Source organism: Dufourea novaeangliae, unplaced genomic scaffold, assembly GCF_001272555.1.
Source record: "Dufourea novaeangliae isolate 0120121106 unplaced genomic scaffold, ASM127255v1 scaffold115, whole genome shotgun sequence".
NCBI classification, from domain to species: domain Eukaryota; kingdom Metazoa; phylum Arthropoda; class Insecta; order Hymenoptera; family Halictidae; genus Dufourea; species Dufourea novaeangliae.
In genome coordinates, this window is record NW_015373998.1 from 2,539,217 (window position 1) to 2,564,000 (window position 24,784).

General features: G+C 36.1%; 1 long non-coding RNA gene across 1 annotated transcript; it reads right to left on the minus strand.

Moving 5' to 3' along the window:
• Positions 1–12,506: 12,506 nt before the first annotated feature.
• Positions 12,507–16,893, minus strand: LOC107188140. Its single transcript, XR_001516218.1, has 3 exons — positions 16,793–16,893; positions 16,495–16,574; positions 12,507–12,581 (listed from the first exon to the last, which is right to left on the minus strand). It is a non-coding gene; the product is annotated as an uncharacterized LOC107188140 (long non-coding RNA).
• Positions 16,894–24,784: the final 7,891 nt, after the last annotated feature.

Consider the following 24,784-nt stretch of genomic DNA (forward strand, 5'->3'; position numbering starts at 1 on the left):
GGATACTGAATTAATTACGTATTGTGAAAATAGAGGAACACGTCGACAAACAAAATTGGTCGGTTCCACGAGTATTTACTAGATGTAATATTGAAAACAATATTATACAACGTTGTAATTTTCCCTCTGTTGTACTTTTTTCAATAAAAAATCAGCAGTGAAAGGACTAAATCAATCGTAATAAAATTGAACTTAAAATTATAGGAATAAAGTTGCTTAGAATGAATGTTATTTACTTTTTGCAATATAATTAATAAGTGAAATGGTTAAATCTGTTACAATATTACAACACTTCTGGTCCAGATGTAGGCAATCAACATTTTATAAAACGATCTTTTTTTTGTTTTGTTTACACTTTAACTGCTAGAACTACAATTGTAAAATTTTGACAGAATTAAATTGTTATATGTAACAACATGAAAATTGTATGATCCAACAATTGTTACAGTTTTTAGTCTCCCAACTTTTTGATCAGACCTTACTACACAATCGGCGTGAACACAAAGTCAATCAAAATAGGTTCCCCCGATGAACGTGTTAACGAAAGTCAGACATTTTTGATGATCGAGTAGGCGACGGCATTTAGGTCCAGACAGACCACGATATCTGTCTGTTTTTGGATGTATTTTCGAACGAATTTCTTTAGAATACACTATTATAAAATGGTAATCTAAACAACTGTACGCTTCAATTAGCTTCTGTGAACTGGAATGGTGCGTGAACTTTCTGAAACTTTTGGTAAAAATGGACCCAGACACCGTTGCGGAGGGTTGAAAAATCACCAAGTTCAAAAGAGTACGGTCCCACGGAATCGAGAATCACATTCGTTCCCGAGTATATACGCGAAGATTCTGAAAATGAAGTTTCCAGTGGAGGGAGGGGAGGGGTGTGTGTGTGTGTGACGAAGATTCATTTCGTAGCCGGCGTACACCGGAGCAAAACGCACAGTGAGTTCAGACGAGAAACATCGCGGACACGGTCATGAATAATGTAATTAGGCTAGGCTGCCGCCTTTTCCGTTGGGACACGTTTGCGTACGAATGTACAACGCGTCGCTGTTAACGACAGGACATTTTTATCAGGCCCCCATGCGAACTGGTGCTGCGGGCGCAGCTGAAGGAAACCAGAGTGGAAAAGGCACATTACCGGCGACATTATGGTAATCGCAGGATCGCCCTCCTCGGCCTCTTTCACTCACCCACCCGACCCCCCTTTCCCTCTGTTTTTCGTGGGCCCAGCTACCAGAAGTTTCTTTCTTTTTTATTTTCGGCGGAAGAGCACTGTTTGACGGTAGCCGGGTTTCGTGAACTGGAAACCAACGTTGTATACAGGGCGTTGATAAAAATGTGGGACACTTTCTACAAAGGGTGGATTGTACCACGGGTCATTCGTACCCTAGAAGGGTTTTTGAAAAATTTTGAAATTGTTGATTTTACTTCATAAAACTTAATATACTTAATCAAAATTATAACTGTTGAACTAATAAACTGATCAAAACGAGCTTTGTGGGTGCTCACGGTGGATACATAAGTGTACTTGAAACTTCAATTAATTTTCACATGGGTAAATTTGAAGTTACGATATTTTTTTAAATTTGGCCATAAAGAAGACAAATAGGATTATACCTTGATTTTTTTTTTCAAATTTTTCGATAGGGCTCTGTTATTATAAAATTGAATTTCTTTAACCCTTTAATGCTCAGTGTTGCACCGATGCAACACTCATTCTAAAAGTGCTTGAAATTGAGTTGCCAATTAATATATAACTTTTGTCAGCAAGGATCCAGAATTTGACTGATGTGAAGTAGATCTCCACGCTTTCAGGTAAGAAATTCAAGAATTCCTTCCAAAAAAAAAAAATGAAAAGAAATAGAAAAAATTTGACTTTTAAATAACAAGAAAAAACATAAATTTGAAATAACGATTCAAAGGTCCGGGTGTTAAAGGATTAAAATAATTCCAAAATAAATAGTTAAAAAATATTTCTTTTTAACTGAAATAATTTTTAGTAGGTACTCTTATGCTTCTACCCACAAACGTCATTCTGATCAGTTTCGTAGTCAAAGAGTTATAGTTTATGGAAAAGAGATTGACACTATATTTCAAACAGCTGTAAAATGAACAATTTTTAAAGTTTCCGAGAATCCTTTGAAATACAGTTATACATCATTAAAGACTATACGTATCCGATTTTCAACAAAATCTGAAATGTTACTCCAAAAAGTATTCAACTTCGCGTGGAATGACCCACACGGAAAACTATGATGAGAATAAAAAATGACCAAGTTGCGTTCCAGGCTTCGTGCTCTTGTGCTCTATATTTACAGGAAATATAGGCTGCAGAAAAACAACGAATTGATAAATGGTGTCTTAAAGTACAGTTTCCAGATGACAGGAATCCGAAACGTTTAAGAATAATTAAAGAGACCCTATGTAGTTGGTAATTTTGATGTTAAAATAGTACTTTGTCAAATATTCCCTTTGCTTAATAATACACCATAAAAGCGTTGATATATTGGAAACAATTGTTAAGTAATCGATTCATCATAGTAACGCCATATGTCCTTATAAATCGCCTTTCTAATTCCTTTTTTATAGTCATTGTTTTGAATCTCGTGGTTCTTGTTGGCCTTATAAACTCCATAACGCATTGAATAAAAAAAATGGAAAAATCGGAGTGCCGTTCGCTAAGTTCTTCTTTCACAATAAAAATAAGAAAATATGGATTTCAATGTTTGCCCACTTATGTTAGTTTATTCGTTCGCTTGGAAGGTCAGATAAATGTGCTACTATGTTATTTACATGATAAGATGCAGTCGATGCAATGTCGCAAAACATTGAATAACGATAAAAATATAAACGATCCATTTGACTTGCTGATACAAGAAGGTCTTCGAGTATTATACAATATCGGTTCAAAACGAGAATGTGTGTTTCTTCAGGTAGAAATTGGAATATTATTTATACTTGTTTGGTGTAGGTACATGTTATTTAAATCATTTGCAGATCGTAAAGAAATGTTTTATTGAATCGGAGGTTAAGCGGAAGAAGAAGCTTTCAAGCTTAACGAATAGCAAAACGTGTTTGTAACACTTCTGTACTGACCTTTCGACGATATTATTACTCGGACGATGAGTGTAGCAGCGACACGTAGCAGAATGGACGCTCTCTCAACCTACATTTATAGCCGTTCGCGGGGGGTAGTCATAGCCACTATCACCCCCGGGGACTAAGCACCCCTGATACTCGATCTATCATGTCACGATGCGTTATCGGAAGGGAATGAAACAGTAATAATTACGTATACCAAAAATCATTGATATAAATGCTCCATCGCGGTAAAACTATTAATCGAAATTTTTTTTATGAATTTATACATTTCTAATTAAAGTAACGTGTCTTCTTTGACTAATCTTAATGGAAGACGTAATCCACACTGTTTCCGTAGAAGCGTTCCGTGAAAAATATGGTAATTAAATCTAAAAATATAGACATACCAAAATAAAAGGGAAAGAAAATATTTCATCGTTTTTAATCGTTTAAACGTGGAAATTCCAATTTTTATAATAAAATAATACTTTTTCTTGAATGAGTCGATACTTGGCAACAATTATTTAATCACATTAATTGTTTCAAGCTCAGAATGACGCTTTTAAATATTGCAGTTTTTTCCTATGTATTATTCGAATAATTATGTGCCCAACTCTGTTACCATCGCGACAGTGGTTTGAAATCATAAAAATGTAATGAAACTTGGAAAATTAAAATTCAATAATCAATGGTTTCTTGTTATAGATATTTTTTAAATATGACAGTTAAAAATTAATTACTAAGCAATATTATAATTCAGAAATTTGACGTTTTATCGGTGTTAACAACACTTAATTTGCCTTAGATATTATAATATTGCTGCATGATGTTGCAAATGCGGAGAAAGTTATGCACCAACACTGTCACTTTTTTTTTACACACTTAGCTCCACTAATTTTGAGTGATTATAATACAATTTCTTAAAAATGTTACACTTTGGAGTTTATGTCATAATTTTATAATTTCAAATCACTGTGTGCACTCTCATATCTTGTCTTTAGGATCCTATAATAATCTTCCGCGATCATTTTGGTTCATTCAACTATTTCATTTTGTACCCTTTTCGTAAAACACCGCTATCGATTGATTCCGAGTTCGCCAAAGCAGGTGTACGATATCTACGATACGAACCGAGGCTTCGTATCTTTCGTCGAAGCATCGATTTAATAAAATCAATCATCGCCGCTTGAAATCGAATGTCACGATTTTTTATTTACGGGGAGTGTGACCCACGGTACGATTTTTGCAAAGGTATTCTGGAACAAGGTTAGTTATCGAACACAGTTGGAAAAAGCGTGTTCGCTAAATATAAATTTAACAGGCATTGTGGAATAGCAATTAACGTGGCGTTACTGAGGTCATATTTAACTTCTACGATAAAGTATATGTATCGTGGTCAACAAACTATGGCGACAACGCTGTTAACACTTTCATTGCCACTATTGCCGTATGGTTACATATTCTAAATTACGAAATAAAATATTAGTCTCATGTATTTTTTTATATCTGTGAGTATATAATAGTTTCTTCTAGAATTATTGTACAGATGGTATGGCACAAATTTGAATGTGCATTTAAAAGCTTATTGGTAACATTGATACAAAATACAATAGAAACTCACAACACTCAATTTTCTTTCAAATATTTCAATAGGGTTTATTCTTCAAAGGTATGAAAAAATAAATTTTATTGTGTAGAATAACATTGTCATGAGAATTATTAAAGAAACTGTGATAAAAGTAAAAAAGTAAAAATGTTCTTGTGAATCATTTATATGTCATGTAATATACACAAAAGTATAACAAAATATTATTTTGGTAATTTTTAAATAATTTAGAAATGAAAAGGTTCAAATAGTAGAGGAATGTACGCACATCTGGAAAGTAATATTTCGACAGAAAAGTTCGTATCACATATTAAATAAATGCTTCTGCCAATTTTATACTTTAATTGGTTCAAGAGTCTAGAATCTAGAAGTTCTGTTAAAGTACTTGCACAAGAAGTTTTATCATTAAAATGATTCTGCGACTGGAGGTTTCGTATTTAATCCTCTAGTGTTGAGATGGAGTATCAGAGACTCCGCTGATTTCTTTTTCTCCTCTTTTCTGTAGTTTTATCAGTATAACTTAAACCAAGGAACTTATTATTAAACATTTTCGTGACAGTAGGAAGTTACATTCATGAAAAATAGCATGAATTCCAATGGAATAACGTAGCAATTTCTTCTTTAACCCTGATCTAAGGGTAAATTAATAGACATTTTATCTATAAGCAGTGAAATTTAAATGTCTATTAATGGGTAATATGCCAGTAAAGAGGCAATGCTGATGTTTCGACAAGAACCTTGGCTACAAATATTGAAAAAGTTGCAAAACCGGACCACATCGGTCGCAAATTGGACGAATTCTAAATGGTAGTTGATAAGCGTTGCATTCCCGCAATTTTCGATGCATTAACCGCGATGAGTCTCAAGGATATCGGCGTTAAAAACGATCGCAATTAAGCAGTGGCCATCGTTGACGAGGAATGAGTCACGACGATGAATTTCGTCTTGCTCGCTACAATTCGTTTCCACGATGGAAGTGGAAACGTTGCGAAGCTTTAACACCTGATTAGTTATTAAAAGCCGAGGTGCCGGAGGTCACCGGCCACATCCGGTGCTCACCTTCCTAAAGGCAGCACAATGTCTTTGGATCGGCCGTGTCGGAGCTGCGCGTGTTTCTTGTCACGAACGTGAATTCTTATTTGAAATAAAAAGAAAAACTTAACATATATAAACAACAGGAAGAAGAAGCTTAGTGGATTAAATGGATTATTAATAAATAGATAATACAGTTCTCCAGTCACGAAGATATATGTATATTTATACTTCCGAGATTTCTACTTCCCGTGGTAATATTTTTCCTATTTTTAGCGACTTCTATATTTGATCAAGGTTTATATATATATATATATATATTTACTTCTTCAACTTATCTGTATAATTTCAAAATAGGTGTCGAAGTTAGCAAGGCTGAATGAATTTCACGTAGATAAAGAAACAAACAAGAAATACAGTTTTTTTTTACAATACGTAACCATTGGATGTATATTTGCATTGGGTAACTTATTAAACTTATACTTTCATAATCAATTACGAAAGAATTTCTGTTCTATGCAAGCAAATATACGTACCTGCAGAAAGATATAACGCTATGTATAATTTTTATATTGGGTTCGGAAATTTTGTAGCGTTTTTGAAGGCAGAGTTAAGAAGATTTATTTAAATTGTTTACTACTTCATTTTTTCACAATTTCTTTCCATTTTTCAATTAATTTCATTGTACCAGTTATATATAACTCGTGGATACGACGAAATCTAATTAATTTAGTAGAAGTAGTGTCATTTTTTTACAAGTTTAGTAGAATGTAATGAAAATGGATTTTGTGCTTGTTCATACATTACGTCAGTATTTCTTATATTATCTTGCTGCAAATATGTAGTGCTTATGCTTGCTATATACTTTCTTTTGTTCCATCAAATTCTTACTTAATTGCTTATATTGAAAAATTTCTGCAATTCAGCAGCCAAATAGATATGGGATCCATAAATAGTTAAACAAAGTGTCAATTCTCTTGGTCTCTATTTATAAAACGAAGTTTCGTACCGGAAAAGTGATTCTTCTAATATTCGACAATTCCTTTATCTGAACATTCATGTTTCCCAATTAGTTCGGATACAGGTGGCCCTATTCTATTTTGAGTAATAATTGCTATTACCCAAGGATATCGCTTCAATATGTCTTTGTATTTATAAATACATTAACATCCAATTTCTATTGATAACAATACATCTTGTTATGTCAACATTCTGTTATTGGAACCATTATGTGCCCCAATTAGTGAATAAAAAGGAGGTTCTACTATGACTATAATAGGAAGAAAGGCAAAAGCAGAGGAAGCTTCTTGTGTCCTCGAATAGCATTCATGGTGATAGCTAAGAGTGAGAGAGAAAGAGAGACAGAAAGAGAGGTGGAGAGAGGTTGGACCAATCCTTTGTTGGCCCAAGATATGAAATAAAGTGCGAGGCTATGGTTATCGGCTTATCTGACATTCCTAGTGAACGTTCCTATCACGGTAAACGATGCAACATCGAAGTGGCCTTTCCACCTTATTTTTGTCGCGATGTCGCCGATTCGCACGGAGATTCACATGAATACGACGATTTCTTTTTCGTCCACGTTCCCATGGACGAGGGTTCAGGTAATGTTTCATTTAAATTTAAGATAATATTGTTTATACCAAAAGAAATGTAATCCAAAATTAAACAAGTTAAATAAATGTGTTACGTTAGGTGAATACCTCTATGGTTTTTGTGCATGTTATCTAAATTATGTTGGGATGTTATTTTTATATTAATCCAGGACATATAATGGCTTTTGTTGAACCTTCGTACAATAAAAGATTCAGTTATATTTAGATTTTTTACTATTGAAATGTTTTAAAGTAATTTGACACCAATATTTTACATATATTACAGTTCAGTGAGAAGTAAGTGTTTCAATTGGATTTCTATTTCGGATCAATTTCATTCAAGGAATAGTAATGCAAGAATTTCATGAGAACTGCACAAGGATTAATGTGTCTGTGTATTGTTTATCATCAATGAAGACTTTAGAAAAGTTTAATCACTAGGAAAAACGGCAAGACTTTTCATTAAATCCAATTAATAGTTACTGTAGCAGTATGAAGTTACTATTAAACGTAATACACAAGATAAGAAGAAGATTTATTTAAACTTTTGCATAGAATATTGTCACGTTTATGAGAATAATTCTACTCCACGATCTCTTTTATCGTCAGAATTATTTGTTGATTCCGGGGCATGCTACAATTTCCCAGTCAATATATTTATGGAATCTTGGAAGTCCTGAATTCTATGAATTTTTCTGCAGCTTTTATATTGTATATCGTGACGGAGGAAATACCGACGAAGATATACATCTGGAGGCTATGAGAGACATTTATACTTGCAATATCGTGTAAAATGTTTAAATTCATTACCTTTAAAAGTAAAATTCGTCTATAATAAATTGTTGAATATATAAAATATTATACCCGCATTATTATAGACTTGATCGAATGATACTAAATTAAATCAGTGTATTCTATTGTAGGGAAGCAACAAATTTAACACACATTCTTTCAGATCAAGATTTATATTTATTTACTTATTTTAACATTTAGTATTGAATTTATTAGACATGTTAAATTTCACGAATAGAAGTCGTGTTAATTTTCACCATTTTCTTTTTAAAATTTCTTCGTTGCTTAGATTATTATAATTTATAATACTGTACCATATCTTTTGCATTACTATTAACGAACAGGTTTCACTTATTTGTTTGTTCACCCGTGAGGGAAGTTACGTATGGTTTAACCCAATATTAATTTCTCACCTCTGACGATATTTACGAGACTTAACAGTCAGTGTATACAACTGAATGGTTTATTAAAGAATGACAAATATTAGACCATCCCATAATTGAAGTGGTTATTGTGATACGTATGTTAATAATAAGAAACAACTTTTAGCCAGTAATTCATGATCAATGTATTTTCAATTTTTGCGATGACTCTTCGATAGTTATCGACTTTCGCTCAGTAATAACCTGTGAAATGTCTACATGTTAATTATACAGGGCTTCTCGACACGAGAGCCCTCGTCAGAACCTGCTCGAAATTTCTTGAACCTTCCTCAGCACTGATTTACTCTAACACCTCACCATACATCTGGAATATGTTTTTCGCTGCTGGCAGTCGTGTTAATTCCTTTGTCACACTCATATAGCGTGACATATCAACTATGTCCCTTCGTCACGTCCATTTTAAACGTTCGTAATAACCTGACCATTTGGCCTATCCCCGTGATTTTTTCACGCAATATCGTCTGAAGGTATCTGTTTCATATGTACCACAATAGAATTCAATTTATCTGAACTCATTGGGAGACAAAACAGATTCACTGACTCAGTATCTATGACTTTTCGTTCGAATAACCGAAGCTCACGTTCAGATAAGTGGATTCAATCATACATTTTCTCGTTCTTCACCTCACAATAATGTTTCAAATCATATAATTGTGGAAGTAAATTTGCGACAAAAAATAATTTCACAACTTTTAGTGAATCTAAGCTTACAAAGCATCATGTGTTTTGTAAATGCATTGATCTACTCTTTGCATTCTAGCTGTTGCAGATGTTCACATAAATGGAGTGACGTTTGGCAGTAGTTCTGACAATATGTATGAGCTCAGCAGGAGTTCAGTAAATCGGGGGAACAATAACTAAAATTCCGTGCCAATCAATGCAGTTCTACTGTAACTTAGACATCGAGCAAATAAATGACGAACACGTTGAATTATATTATCCGAAATTCAAGTCTAGAAACGCGGACTCCACCAATGAAGTGAGCTAATATTAATTCTATAATTAATTATCCCTTGCCATACGATTTCTTTTGCGGCTTCACTTTGAAATATTTCTTTATCGTTAATACTTTCTTAGATACAAGGGAATTCTATTCTTATGGTAAATGTTACATTTATTCGAAACCTTGAATGTTAATACCAGCGGAACAGCATTTCATGCCGACCCAAAGGAAACGAATAATATACATGTTTACTAAATTCAATGTGAAATCGTTATCATATGTCTGACTCGATGTTGTAAGGCAAGGGGTTAAGAACACGAAACTTACAGGAAAGCAGTAGCGTCGGAACAGGCAGCCTCTTCCATTCCAGCTTGCACACGGGTGTAAACGCTTGCGTCACTTTCGAAACTTAATAATGCACCGTGGCAAGCAATTTAATGACACCCGATCGTGGATTATTCCCGCGATGACCTAACAATGAGTTATCGGTCTCTCGAAACGTTAACGGAGTAAAAGTTTCGCGTCGGCCGAGAGGGTGGTGCGTGTGTGGTTTATGGATCGTGCGACCGCAACCAATTCTTAAGGTGTTGTGTGCTTCTTGTTGGACCCTTTTCCTTCTTACATTATTCTTTTTCTCCTCACTTTTACGAAGCGTGCGCGACGTGTTGTACGCGTTGTTTCTGCATACGTGGTCGTCATAAAGTTCAGGGAACCCTATTCGCTTGCGAACACCAAGCGGGACGTAATGCACGGCTAACAGTCGCGTGAAAAATACAGGGGGGATTGTGTTACTATTGCAACCCGTTTTTTATTTGTTGGATAAGGAAAGTGGTCTTGAGATATTTGAATTTCAGGGAATAATAGTTTATCAAAATCATTATTGGAAAATAAAAAGGAAAGTTGGAAGTAATGTTAAAGTTTATGGAAAGACGTATATGACACTTACGAAACAAGAATTACGATTGGACCACGGATATTTATGCAAATACAGACATAACATTGCGTGGCATAACTATAAAACCACCCTATAATTTTCAATTCTTTTGTACTGTGAATAAAATAAAAACGAACCGAGTATGCCGTGTTTGAAATCGTGTTCAGAAATAATGTTTCTCTACAAAAGGATAGATTATATTCCCTAGAAAAAAGTGGCTCGTTTTTATTTCAACCACAGTACATAAGGATTGAAAATTTTAGGGTGGTTTTATAGTTATGACACACAGTGTATATTGTCTAATTTGGAATAGGTGAAATGAAACAGGAATTTAAGTATTGCATTAAGAGTTCTATATAAAATCTCATAAAACTGTATCAAACTTGTATACATACACTGCATTTGAAACGATTCTAAATGCTATAAATGCATAAAATTCGCGGACTGGTTGTGACAATAAAGGTGTTGACTGTAATTAATTTGTTTGCTAAATATTATTTACTATTAGATCGTGGATATTTATGTACATTATAAATTTTCATAAATCAAGTTACAGGAACTGGAACGACATAATAAAAAGTTATTTATATCTTCCTCAGGATTCCTAGGTTCTCACTGCTGTCCAAGTTGAACTAATGTCATTGGATTTTATTGAACTTCGTATTATGTTAAATATTCAGACAATTATGCATGTTATAAATATACGAGTATAGTATATGTATACTAGAGGTGGTGTACATATTACTCGACTGTTGATATTATGTATTAATAACATATATGTATAATTGAACGTCTGATAAAGTTTAGTCAAGTTTTTACATTACCAGGATTCAGACAGGACTCTAAATGGAATAATAAATGAGTTTCAGTTTCATTCCAGTTTTTGTAAATTAGTTCATAAAAAACTGTATGTTCACATAAATATCTCCGGTGTAGTCGTAAGTATTTATACATTCATAGTAAATGCAACTGGGTAAAGCGTAACTAAAATGCCAACTGGAAATAAATTTCTGTAATTCTAGTTGATTAAAATCTGGATTCGCATAAATATTCCCATTAATGCTATTTATTTTTTTTTGTGAATGTAAATGGTTATGAAGCATAAATGTAAACTCGAGTACCTAAACTTTCCACAGATTTTACTTTTCCGTCCGTCTAGTGAAATCACTAGTGAAAGAAATAAGTTTCTGTAAATATAGTGTATGAAAATTTGAATACGCGTAAACATACATATTATTACTTAATATTATCTTTTGTGAATCTAAGTGCTTATGGAGCACAAATGCAAAGTCGAGTACCTGAATGTTACCACGGATTATACTTTTCCGTTCGCCTAATGGAATCACCAGTGACAGAAACAAGTTTCTGTACAGATAGTTTATAAAAATCTGAATTCGCGTAAATATGCACAGTATTTTTATTATTTTCTTTCGCCAACGTATGTAGGTGCTTATGAAGCTTAACAACATCACCGCCTCATGTTTCAGTTTACTAACCCACGAGGCGGGAGATTATTTTTGAGTGCGAGAAGCGTTTGTAAGTCAATATACTTGACGCAATTTTAAGAGTTGTATTCTACCAACGACACACACACACACTGTTGTGTGGAAGTGTTAGAGCAGCAAGTAGATCGGGGAGGGAGAATGTTTAGTAGATTTGTATGTGCATCATCAGCTACTACCCAGCAGATATTATGTACCTATGTACGCGACGCAAAGGGTATACGAAAGTGAATCGAATCCGAGCGATTCATTGCATCGGAGTGTATGGATCCTTTTCATCGAATATTCCTTGTAAGTTAGTGGTTTTTTTTTTTGTAGAAAGCGGCGTTCACGCTTTATCGCGTGCCACTTTTTTTTCTGGTTGTGTCGAAAAACGGGCGTGCACGCTGCCAATTGTAAGTCATGAATAGGGATAAGACTTCCGTCATTGGTAGCCGGCTTTGAATATTTAAGTTTGGATAAAGAACAGGTATTTTTCTTTTTCGTGGGCTTTTGTTATTTTTATATTTATGTCGAGCACCGTACGAGCTACCGTCGCGAAAACTGAAATTGTATACCTAGTCGACTTACCGAATCCTTTGGTTTCGAGTTCGGTTCAAAGACAGTCTTCTGGAGCTCCCAATTCTGCCGACGCAGGTGCGAAATCTGTGAACGGTAAAAGATATTTACTTGCTAAAGATAACGTGAGAAGTTTTTTTAAATTTTTATTCGTTTCTACGTATTTTGACATCTGTTGAACATTAAGTTAACCATTGCAGTGAATAATGTTTGGTGAAAAGTTGCTAGGGGGTGCTTCATTTCCATCGATCAAGGGGACACTTTTTTATTGTCAATCCAAGTCCTAACTGAAAAGGAAGCTTTTCTGGAATTTATTTTAATTTTTCGTTTTTGGTCGTATTTGGTTCTTCAGGGTGAAACCACCCATTAAATGTTAATGTGATTTTTTCTATTTGCCTGTATATCTTGAAAACTACAGTAGATATGAAGAAAATGTTAGAAAGAACATTTAAACGGCTTTTTGTTTTCTATAAAACTGTGTAATGAAATTGTTAACAATTTGTTTATTTATTTATTTATTCATTTCAACGAGAAATATTTAATAGTGTCATCGCATACACTTATAGAGCATAAGAAGCCATTAAATTTTCATTGTAACAGTTTTTTGATATCTACTATAGTTTTCAAGATACATACATATACAGGAAAACAGGGAAAGATAAATTAACTTTTGAGGGGTGGTTTCACCATAAAGAAAAGAATAATAGCAAAAATGAAAACTGCCCGACGTTTTCATTTTTTTATTCTAAAAGAATCAGAATTTTCAGGGCAGGTACCTAAGTTCCCTTGTCAGTAAGGAAAAATTTTTTAATAGGGATGAAAGCTTCAAGGTCTCTCGAAACTTCTAAACGTTCCGTATCGCTTTCGATAGTTTGCAGTGTTGAAAAAAAGGTCTTGGAACTCGGCGATCTTGTTGAAAGAGGAACAAAAAAATCGGTATCATGTACTACAGGGAATGGAAAAAAAAACGGAAAAAGGACCGTTGACATGGGGAACGCGGTAATCACGCTACGGACTTAAATATTGGTAACCATAATCAGAAGGAAGTCCGGTGGTACGCTGTGAGCACAGGGACTGTACGATGCGCGTTTCTGTTTGCGTTCCTTATCTCAGGTTTGCGCTGCGATAACCGCCCTTCCCCTTCTCCAAACGTTATAGCACCTATGCCACACCAATCTAGCACCGTCGCTGGGAGCAACGGAGGCGCAGCGATTCGAATCGTTTTAAAATTTACTCTCGATAATTTCGAACTGAACTACGGTTTAATATTTCCATCGTTGCCCGGAGTTCTTCGAAGTCTGCACGCCTGTACCGCTATTGATCGAGGTAAAATTCTAAGTAGTTAGGAAGAGTTCGAATTTTAACTTTGGTCTGGATAGTCTGAGAATACAGAAATGTGAAAATGTGTCGAGATCGAGTAAAAGGTTAAAATGTGTGGAGAAAATTGCGGTTCATCGTAACAAATATGTCCGGGGATTAATTTTACGTTTCGATCCTTCATTTTTAATATTGAATTTAGTAAGTGAAATGTAAGTTGGTACAATCAATTACATAAATATCCGAATGGTGTACTGAATTATTGAAGTTTCACATCGAGTCATAGATATTTATAATTAATCAAAGATCATATTCAAAGATCAGTTATGGAGATTAATAGTTAATTGGAGTTAGTGTCTAATATCAAAATATTTCAGGTGTTACTACCGGAAGTTGTGATATTAAGTTGATAAAATGTAAGTATTTTAAGAGTTCTTCGGGTCATTAATTGCGTTGGATAATTATCTTCTTAATTACAGAGTTCACTGTATCCATAAATACAACGTCGTAAGTAATTGCAACAAATATTCGCACGGAATAAAGTGACATGTATTTATTCATTTCAGATTCTCACGGTTTATAACATTTTCAACGTAGTCAATAGTCTTGGAGGAAGCTTTTACAAAAATGTAACAGTAAATATTTTTAAACTTTATACAGATTTCGAAATTTGTACCACTAACGATTATGTCGCTAATAAAAATTATTCAAGTATCATTACTACAATATAAAGAATACACTAGATAAAACCCATGTGAATTTTATAATAAAATTGTATTGCTTCAAATAAATTCCAATTCCATTAAATAAACATAAAGAAAGGATTCGGAAGAAATGCAAAGCGATTGGTGTTCGCAATTGCATTCGATCAAAGACGTCTACTATACGTACGATTTATATTCAGGGAACGTGACGCGGATATCGAACGTTAATATCGGAAAACGGTATTACGATTGCAGCAGGTTGATAACAAGATTAACAGATGGTCCAGACTTCCGACTATTCCATTCGAGTGAAGCACAAGTACATATCGGTCTGTTGCAGTAATTGTATAATTTAATTGCAAAGTTGTAGATTTTTAAGCTGTTCAGAGTAATTAAATAACTGCCCAATTAAAAGTAATAACCAATATTTCAAAAATTTGTCAGGACCCGCAAAATCGAGTATCTATTTAATGAAAACTGCATGATATTAAACTTCTAATACTTATAATAAATTACAGCTATATAGATAGTGACTATTCATTAAAGAATCAATTTCAATTTTTTTTTTAAAAAGAAAACTGTAAATGTATATGCAGCTTGAGAATCAAGATGGTAATTCTGTTTCAAGGAAATCTTCTTTCCTTATTATGTTATCGTATGTATTATTAATATTTATATTGTTCCGCTTTACATACAGAGGCTTCAACGTCAAAAAAGTAAATGGTTATGATTCAGACATCTCTTTACCCTATCAGTGATATCTTCTTGTTAGTTTTGATTTATTGACCTTCCATTAATAGAAGATTGTACCATACTGAATTAATTTCGATATACATATTTTGTTCAAACTTAGAATTCGTGATACTATTTCGATGCAGTATTTCCATCAAATTATATATTCCTAGATCTTCACCAGTCACACCTCTCTGCGCTAAAAGTCAATGAGGATCCCGTGTATTAACATTGTAACGTTACATGCATTTCTAAAGGAGGCAGGGATGGGCACACGAGCATTGTTAACATAGACCAAAGGCCTTGATATTGTTATCTATCGGTTCCTAGAACAACAGAGGGCATGGGTCCTGTGGTTTACCACAAAAGCACGAACAAACGTGGTGTACGCTTTCGGTCTCTTATACTTCCACAAATTGTCCGCGATAACAAACCGGAACGACGTGACCGTGCAGACTTCAATGATCCCCCTTCCTATAGGTACCCCAACCCCACCAACCGGACTATTTTTGCACGGTGGAACGATTGCAAGTTCGAAGGTCGTTCCGACCAGTAATATTTTATGAAAGAAATACGACAATTGCGGGCAAAGTACGATATTTATAGAGTATTTCATAAATGGACCTTTAATGAGAACGAGGGCACAGTATGCTCGTTTGAAGAGTCGCGAAAAAGCAAACTGTACCATTTTTACCGAAGATATAGAGATTATGTCTTTTTCTAAAGTATAATTTATGTAAAATATAAACGTAAACAATTTATTCACAACGGTTACGAGTCACACACCTTTCGTGTATCGAAGGATAACCTCGTATCGCTCCTTACTGAGGGTTGAAAGGATTCGGGGTTGGTTTCATGTGAGATAAGGTAAACGTGTTTACATTACACTCAATCCCGTTTATTACGGAAAGCAGCATCTGTTAAAATAATTTCTAACCGGCGGGGTAACTATCTTTATCAAAGCGGCGACATCTGCGTGAGTGTCAAGGATTTGCAATAAAGTCGATAACGAATTATAGAACCGTTATTACACATTAAATGATGTAATCTAAGAATATCATTTATTTTTTAGAGCAGACAAAAAGAAATAACGTGTACAAAATTGCGTTTAACAGATTATAATAATAAATAGATTTCTAATAATCTTTGGAATTTGTGATTTTTTTAACGATAAAAGATTACTGTAGATAATAATAGATAGCTACTAATTACCTACGATATTTTTCGGAAATTAAAGTAATACTTACTTCAGCGTCTTTCGAGTTGAGTAATTCTTGAAGTTCGACACACCTTTTGTTCGCTTCATTTAATGCTGTAGATCGTTCGTCTGTGTACAAAAGAAAATTGAATTTAAATTATTTACAAATTATTTCAATAAAAACTTTGAGCGTGTATTTTGAGGTTTCGAATTTCCCGCCACTTTAGCGCGCCTCAATCGGTACAACAGACCCTTATATTGACAGTCGTCAGTAACCTCTCATGTTACTCGAAAACAAGCAGTAATTCGCGACAATTAATTCACGAGCCAGAGAAGATCATGCATACCTATTGTTTCTACAATGCCCTCCGACAAAACTTCCTTCGTAAAGGTTGTTATCTGGCCCTTTAAATTCGACAAGCTAGGCAGCTTGTCACCGAACCACGCCATTTTACACGTCGACACTTATCGTTGAATGTATTTTGGAGACCGTACTTGAACACACTTTTTAAACGTTACGAGCACTGCATATTTCGATAAATCTATACACGTCAGCGGCATAAAAGTATCAAAACATGAAGTAACAGGAACCACCACGTAGTAATCTTCACAAAATACACAAGTTTAGTAAAGCATGGTTGACAACACTACATAAAAAATTACTAGACTTCGTGGGATTTTTACCGAAGAATAGTTGGCGCGGAATATTAGTATTTCTTAATAATTTTTATCTTAAGAAATTGTTCCCAATTTGCTCCCTCGGAATCTAAAATTGCTCCCATGGCAACTATTATATTTAATGAAATATTTGCAAATGAAAAAGCAAAAATTTCTTGTCTGCAAAATAGATAGTAAATGGACTTTTTACACACATATTATGGTACCAAAAAATTGCTCCTGATCTCTTTTATAATATTCAATAGTCAGATATTTTAATAACAACTTATTAACAAGGAGTAATTGAAATAATGTTGTTGCATACAGGATAGGTATGACGTCATCAGTAGGCGCTCGTTTATTGCAAGTTATTTCATTGTAAGCTATTTTTTTGTAGCATAGGAACACCCTTCGCTCAAACGTATATTCTATTATTTGTTGCAATCACTAACCCGTGCTTTTCTACACTTTTATACATAAATAAGATGACTAAGCAAATTTAGTTATTACTCATTTTGTATGGTACAATTTTATTCACGCTATTGAATACATTGTTTTCAATAAAGAAGAATAAATGAAACTACTGTTTAATCATACATACATTATGAAAAATGGTCCAGTAACTTTGTGTGCTCAATATCTTCGAAAATCACCGAAGGAACCATGATCGCAAATTCTTCTGTTCGTTCGCTGAAAAGTAAACGTATTAGAAAGAGGTTTTGTGTTCAATTCCTGCAAGACCTATTATTTTTTTTTCGAGTACAAGAAAGTAATAACGATTAATATTGCTATTATAAACACGCTAATATTATTATTTAAATTTAATTGAAATACATTATTTTTCCATTGTTAATACAATAATTTAACAGTGACAACAAAGTTATCAGTGGAGGAGACCCGGCACGGATTAGGAAGAGAGGGCCCCAATACGGAGGCATGCCGCGAAACGGCCGCGCAAGCACAGACACTGGTCTATGCGAGAAAAAGAAGCTAAAATAATAAATACTCGGTATACATTACAATTATTTTACAATGGGTTTGCAGTCATTCGCTCGAAATGTAGTTGATTATAACTGAAAATATCTAAAAATATTGAAAGATTTTATTAAAACAATATTATATACACTTCGCTTTCTGTAGTGAAATATACGGGTGGAACGCGACACCGTATGTATTCCGTCCTGGGCGTGCTGGACGACAGAGTGGGGTGCATGCACGTGTGTGAGAAATACGTGTGAGCGAAGGGCGTTCCCATGTTACAATAAAAGGGCCTGTAATAAACGATCGCCTACTGTAAAATTATTTTAGGTCAATGGTACGTTATTAACCGAGATCTTTGTAACTACGGAATGTACTGCGTGAGGGCAGCACCGTTCAAATATAATTTTAGCTCCGCAATGAAGTGCAGTTTAGAATAGTTTAGACGTGGAGGCAGCAGGTCAGTAAAAGATTGTTTATTATTAACGAAAACCATTATTATTCTTTCCTACGTAACACGGGTATCACATTTAATGTTTGTGTTGTTGAAAGTAGTTAGTATGTAGATTCTTGCTTGCCGCAGAGTTTTAGATCTTAGAATTATGTTGTGTTGTCCTCAGAAAGAGGGTTATGAATTAAAAACATTCCCAATCATTCATAGTAACCATTTATTTATTAAAAAACTGTATCTGCGCTATGAAAAGAGGCAAGCAAGTATTGTAATAAACGTAATTTCCACAAAGTCTCAACCCGGCGCGAGAATTTGTAACAGTTGAAGCCTCGTAGATGAAGATTCGTAAAAGCCGGTGCCGTTTGAAAGCGCCACGGTGCTTCGCGGAAACACGCACCCGCAACACCTGTTTTAAATGGAACGCTTGTCGCGTCAATTTACTTCTTTTCTCGAAGCAAATAAATTGCTCGGTTTTCCTATCTTCCCCACCGTGACTTCTAATTCGTGAATAAAAAACCTTTTGAAACCTGAGCGTGGTTGGTGTGTCATTCAGAAAAGTGGCTTAATGCGTTCAACGAATAACGATTCAAAAAGGGTCCACAGCCATTCTGGTCCTTTTAATCCTGTCGCGCGTTCCTTTTATTTTTAGGAACTCAAGTTGATTGCACGGACATTATGGGACATCACCTTTTTGTCGGACTTTTTTTCTCTCTGATGTGTACCAAAGTGTATTAGGAAGAATGGTGAGCACGAGGCCGAGATCCTCAGCGGAGGAAGGTGAGTAGCGGTTGAGAGAGGGACAGACGCTTTGCTATGCTGCGCTTACATGCCAGCTCCGTAGCTTTTGTTTGTGGCGCCTCGCACCAAAAGGGTGCAACGTAAATTAATAACTTTTTTAATTATTTGTTATTATTAATATCGTCTTACAGACGTGTGTGGCAATTTTTATGAAAGACTTTCATTGCCATTCTCTTGTCAAACATGATTTCTCATTATCATTATTTCATCATACGATGCAGTATTTTAAAAAAATATTTGTTTATATACACTGTACTCTCTTCTTTAGTATCGTTTGTATTAATATTATATTAGATACTTTTATGCATCACGGTTGTTACTTGTACTAATTATTTTATATATTATAAAATGGTGAATGCCCATAATTATGATATGATTTTAAAAAACCGTAATTATTTAACTTAATTCTTCTTAATTACTCAAGACGAATATGAAATTTTACATTACAGTATTCTCTGTGTCATTTTCAGTATATTCTTATACTTTTAAACGGTATAAGGAAAAGACTTTCTCGATTATAATTTGAAAAATGTACCGCACGACAAAGAGAATGCAAAGAAATTCTACACAATACTTCCATATCGACTTAGAACCCTTTCATCGTTCTTTTCAGCCTCTACATTACAAGCGTTCTCCGAAAACCGCCACGTTTCCCGTCAAGAATTCCTCGCCGAAATTTATGCGTTTCCGTGAATGGCAGTGAGGACGGCCCGTCACCGAGGGCAGTCCAGGGATAATCGCAACGCGACTCGGGAACCGAGCAACAATCGCGTTGCTGAAAATGTTTTTTCGGTGGTCGCGTGACGCGGCGCAATTTCGCCCGGGGCCACGGTCCCAAAGGTGGAGTGGGGTGGGAGAGAATGAAGAAGGCCCTCGGGGTCGAGGTACGTCACTGTCTCCCGCGCTATCACGATTAACAGAGTGAACAACACGAGACGTCCCGGTCGCGAGAGGGAGACGGAGAGCCCGCTGTGGCGAAGGAAAGGTGAAGGAAAGGAAAGGAAGGCGCGCAAGGTAAAGGCATATCTTGAATCCTTCGGTTGACTCGGCTCAGTCTGATCCGAGCCAAGCCACTGCCCTGATCCGGTGTGCGCGCCTCGCTCGCTCGCTCGCCTCGCCTCGCCTCGTCGCGGTTCGTTCGATCCTCTCTCCGTCTCCTCCTCTTCTGCTTTGCTCCTGACACGTTCCGTTCCTCCGGTCTAATCCAGCCGGTGTCATCGATCGCCGATCTTCCGACTTCCTTCCTCCGCGCTCGCTCTCTCCCTGCGCGCGGTCAGTTCAAGTCGGCGGCGGCGGCGGCAGCGGCGGCGAGTATCCCGTCCACCGTCGTACCTGTCCGCCGCGTTTTCGGCCCTGTGCTAAGAGGGGAGGGGGGGGAGGGGACAGACGAAAATCCACCACCTGACATGTCACAGTGCACGCATCAGCCTCGTGCCGTCGACTGCTGCCGGTTCACGCGCGTCCAGTGAGAGAGTCAAACGGGAAACGGGCCCTGCTCTCTTCGTTCGTTCTGTTTCGCACCGGTTTAGACAGACAGTACACATACACACATACACACACACGCACACATACACACCAGAGTCTCCTTTGGTTGTATTCTGTATCGCGTGTTCGTGGAAACCGGGGAATTTCTGTGGATCCCACCGACACCGGAAGTGTGATGACCCTTCCGACGAGACGTGCATCAACGACGAGCGCGACGACAGCGGATCTTCGATCTGGGATCTAAGTTTCGCGGTCAAGGTGCGTTACCACATTCATATTACTGCTACATACCAGGTATTTGTTAATGGCCTTTAATTTTTCTATGTGTATGTCTCTTGGTGTTCATTGACATTCTATTGTGTTTCATTGATACATTTGTGTATATGGTTTCTGGAATTGTTTCGTTTTCGAGATAAACGACGAACGATTTTATTCATGGAAGGACAGGGTTATTATCCTTGATTTCGTTGCGTTTACGGTGCCTCTTTGTTTCGCCGATGGGGAGGGAGGGAGAGAGTGATTGATAGACGCGCGGAACGAGAAAAATTTATCGTCGGTATTAATTCGATGCCTCTCCTTTAGTGCCCGATCGGGCCGAATGCTTAATGCGGGACGAGAGCGTACTCTCGGATGTATTGTATTCCGAAACGCATCGTCGACGTCGTGTTTTCTTCCCCGATGGTGCTTCTGAAAACGTCTCGGGATAAATGAAACATTTTTTTCCTCCCCCCTACCACCATCCCCCTTCCATCGTTTCTTTATGGTAGACAATGGGCTATTAGCTGTAAGCACCAATTACGGAGCTGTACGCCGCGCTTCTTTCCACGGATAAGTTGTGCACGCGAATAAAGCCAGGGGGGCCGAGGAGAGTCGCGTCTTCCCGTCGACGGCTCGCGGGGGATGCGATAGACGAAACCGGAAAAGGGAAAAATCAAAGAAGCCAAAGGGAGCTCCGTTCGTTTTCCTTTACGAAAGATTCGACCGCACAAAAGTCGGTTAATTAGAGGACGTCTTTGGAATGCTGTCTTCCCGAGTCGTGACTTCGAGGGGGCCCCCATTTTGAAAGTTTAACTTCGCGTAAAGTTTCGAGAAAAATTCACCGATTTTCCGCTAGGTTGTTCATCATCGTGGTACACAACCGCGGAGAGCGTTGATAGAAGGTTCTCTTGACCGTAACCGCAGATTCCGAAGGTAAAAGCGAAGGAATCCAGGACACTGTCGTTGTAATTTTCCGGAGGAAGTCGAACTTCCGTGACCGGGTTGATTGTGTTAGTTTTCTTCTTCCGTTTAACTGTTTTATGAAGCATTTTAACAGGATATAAAGTGGTTTTGTAAGTGACGTAACTTCTTTATACTGTTGCCTCGTGTTCGGGTAGAATCATTGAGAAGCTTGTACAGTGTGAATTTTATTCGGAGCTGTTGATTAGAAAGAGTGACTTTTACGTTATGATAACATTAAATCACATATGTATGTGCCGGTGATTATGAAAGTGGCATAAGTCAATTAAATATTTTGCAAATGTCATATTATTGCAACGAAAATCGATATAACACGAAATAAGTGATATATGTTCAATTTTTGTAGATTATTAACTTAAGTAACTTTCATAATCACCGATACATACGATACGGGGTGCTGAAAACAGTGTGCGCATTAAAGCAACAGATTTTATGGCATCCATGGTACTTTCAAGACGTAAGTAACCTTCTACAATTAAAAAATTTATTTCGAATAAAATTTACGATTAACGATCATCCATTACATTTTCTTCGTAATTAATAATCTGCTCCTATGTGGATGACAGAATAATAGAATTTTCGATATTGGTTTCATTCTTGACAGTTGCAGCGAAAGTTCTTTATGACTCGAGATCTAGCGTATGGTAGTTTAAGTATCGGTCCATAAATCGATACGAACTGATGGGACCACCTAGTAGACGTAACCTGTATGTATCATCTATTGTCGGCGGTCCTCCGAGCTCCTCGGATTCAGATCTTTTGTTTGGAATGGATCAGTGGCCTTGAGTTATGGTCGAATAGCAAACAGTCGCGTTAATTGATGCGGCGCATTCCTACGCAATTAATTCCGCAGCATGGGTTAACCGTGGCAATTCGCTAAGCACCGTCGGTGTTTCTATTATCCCGCGAGAGATTCGGGGATTCTGGATGCGAAACCAGTTCCAACCGATGCATCAACTTGTCCCGCGGTCACATCGAGTTCAATGGCACTCCCGTCAGTTCGGCACATTGAACAGAGATTTTTCAAACGACACGAGGACAAAAGGTGTACTTGGACTCTTGACCTTCTGCCGGCGAGACTTGCGACGGGTGTCTATCCCTTGAAAACGGACCTGTACGTGACGGGAAACAATTACGACCGTGACTACGTGAAAACGATAGATGCCCGACGTGTGTGTGACTCCGATTTTTTTCTATACGTGTCAGGAAAAGTTAAACAAACGAATAGTGAGTTCTGATACCTTGGCCTATGTTTACCGATGATCGAATAATATTAAGCATTAGGAGAAGCCTACCCAATTACATACGAGGACTTTTATTATTCACAGATGACAAAAAAAATTCGTTGAGTATACGTTTAGCTCTTGTTAGTAGTCAGCTATTGTCAGTAATAGTTTATTGTTCAGTAATCGAGCAGAGGTACTTAATGATCAAATAAATTTGTTTGACTGTATGCATGCGAAAATATTTTGGAGCGAGCAGATTTCCACGACATATATTTTTCAATGACATAAATTAATTTGTCTCTGTGGATAAAGTGAAAATATTTTATTTGAAGAAACGTTTAACAGTTAAATTGTAGTTAGTTTAACAGTTAAATTAGTTTCTTCCATGTTTACAATTGTTCTAATTTTTTAGCCTTTTTATAATAGGTAGAATAGATATAACAAAGCAGAACTCGCGAGAAAATCCGTTTATGCAGGAGAGATAAGCGCTACCAGTCAGCCCTAGAAAACAATCGATCATAAAAGATTTATCTGTTGAATGGAATCTTCGAAAGTAGAAAGAAAGCTTTAGGAATCGAATATTTATGAACAGACTGTGGATCTTTATGGAATATCAATTCTTCAAGATTTATTCAAGGAACTAGAAACATACAGAAACTTCTTTTACTGCAGCAGCGGTTCCATCAATCCTCGTATAAAACGAAAACCGCACTAAAATTGATTAAACTGCTCACTATATTGAATTTCAAACAATGAAGTACGCTATACATGCGTAAAATCTGCAGTCTACTTATGAACGATAGTTTTCTACCAATAAGACTTTCAGAAAACAAACATCAGAACTTTCTAATTCCTTATAAATAAAAAAATAGAATACATTTTTTAAGTAATTTTGGAAAAGAAATTAAGAAACCGTATCCTCCGTTTTCACGTAACCAACAAATGATGGCTAGCTCCGGATATAATTTTTAACGATCGCGTATCCTTACATACATTACAGTAATAATATACATTTGACAGATCAATCTTTGCATATATTGCATTGATTACACAGGTAACAATACTTACATTTAATATACAACAAGCATCGATGAAATTAAATGGTCTCGGTAATGATATTTACAGCGGGAAGAAAACTGATTATAATATCTAATTCGCTTTACGTGCACGCAACTTGCAATTGTTTCTGGGCTCAGGCAGTCATGTTATAATCTGTTATTTATTTATCTACATGGCTCAGTAATGAAGGTACTGAAATGACCGAGACTACCCGCCTTTCCCCTATCAGAGAACTCTTAACCCTACGGTGCAAGAATCTGACGTTCATCAGATTTACATCTCGTGGGTGAAAAAGACCCACAGCAACTTACACAGTATAATACAAATTTTTATATTCATAAATCAGCACTACTGTAAAAATACAGATAATATTACTATGAAGACTTACTAACAATTTTTTTTACAGGTATAAATTGTATGTCCCCTTAATATCGAATTTTTACAGT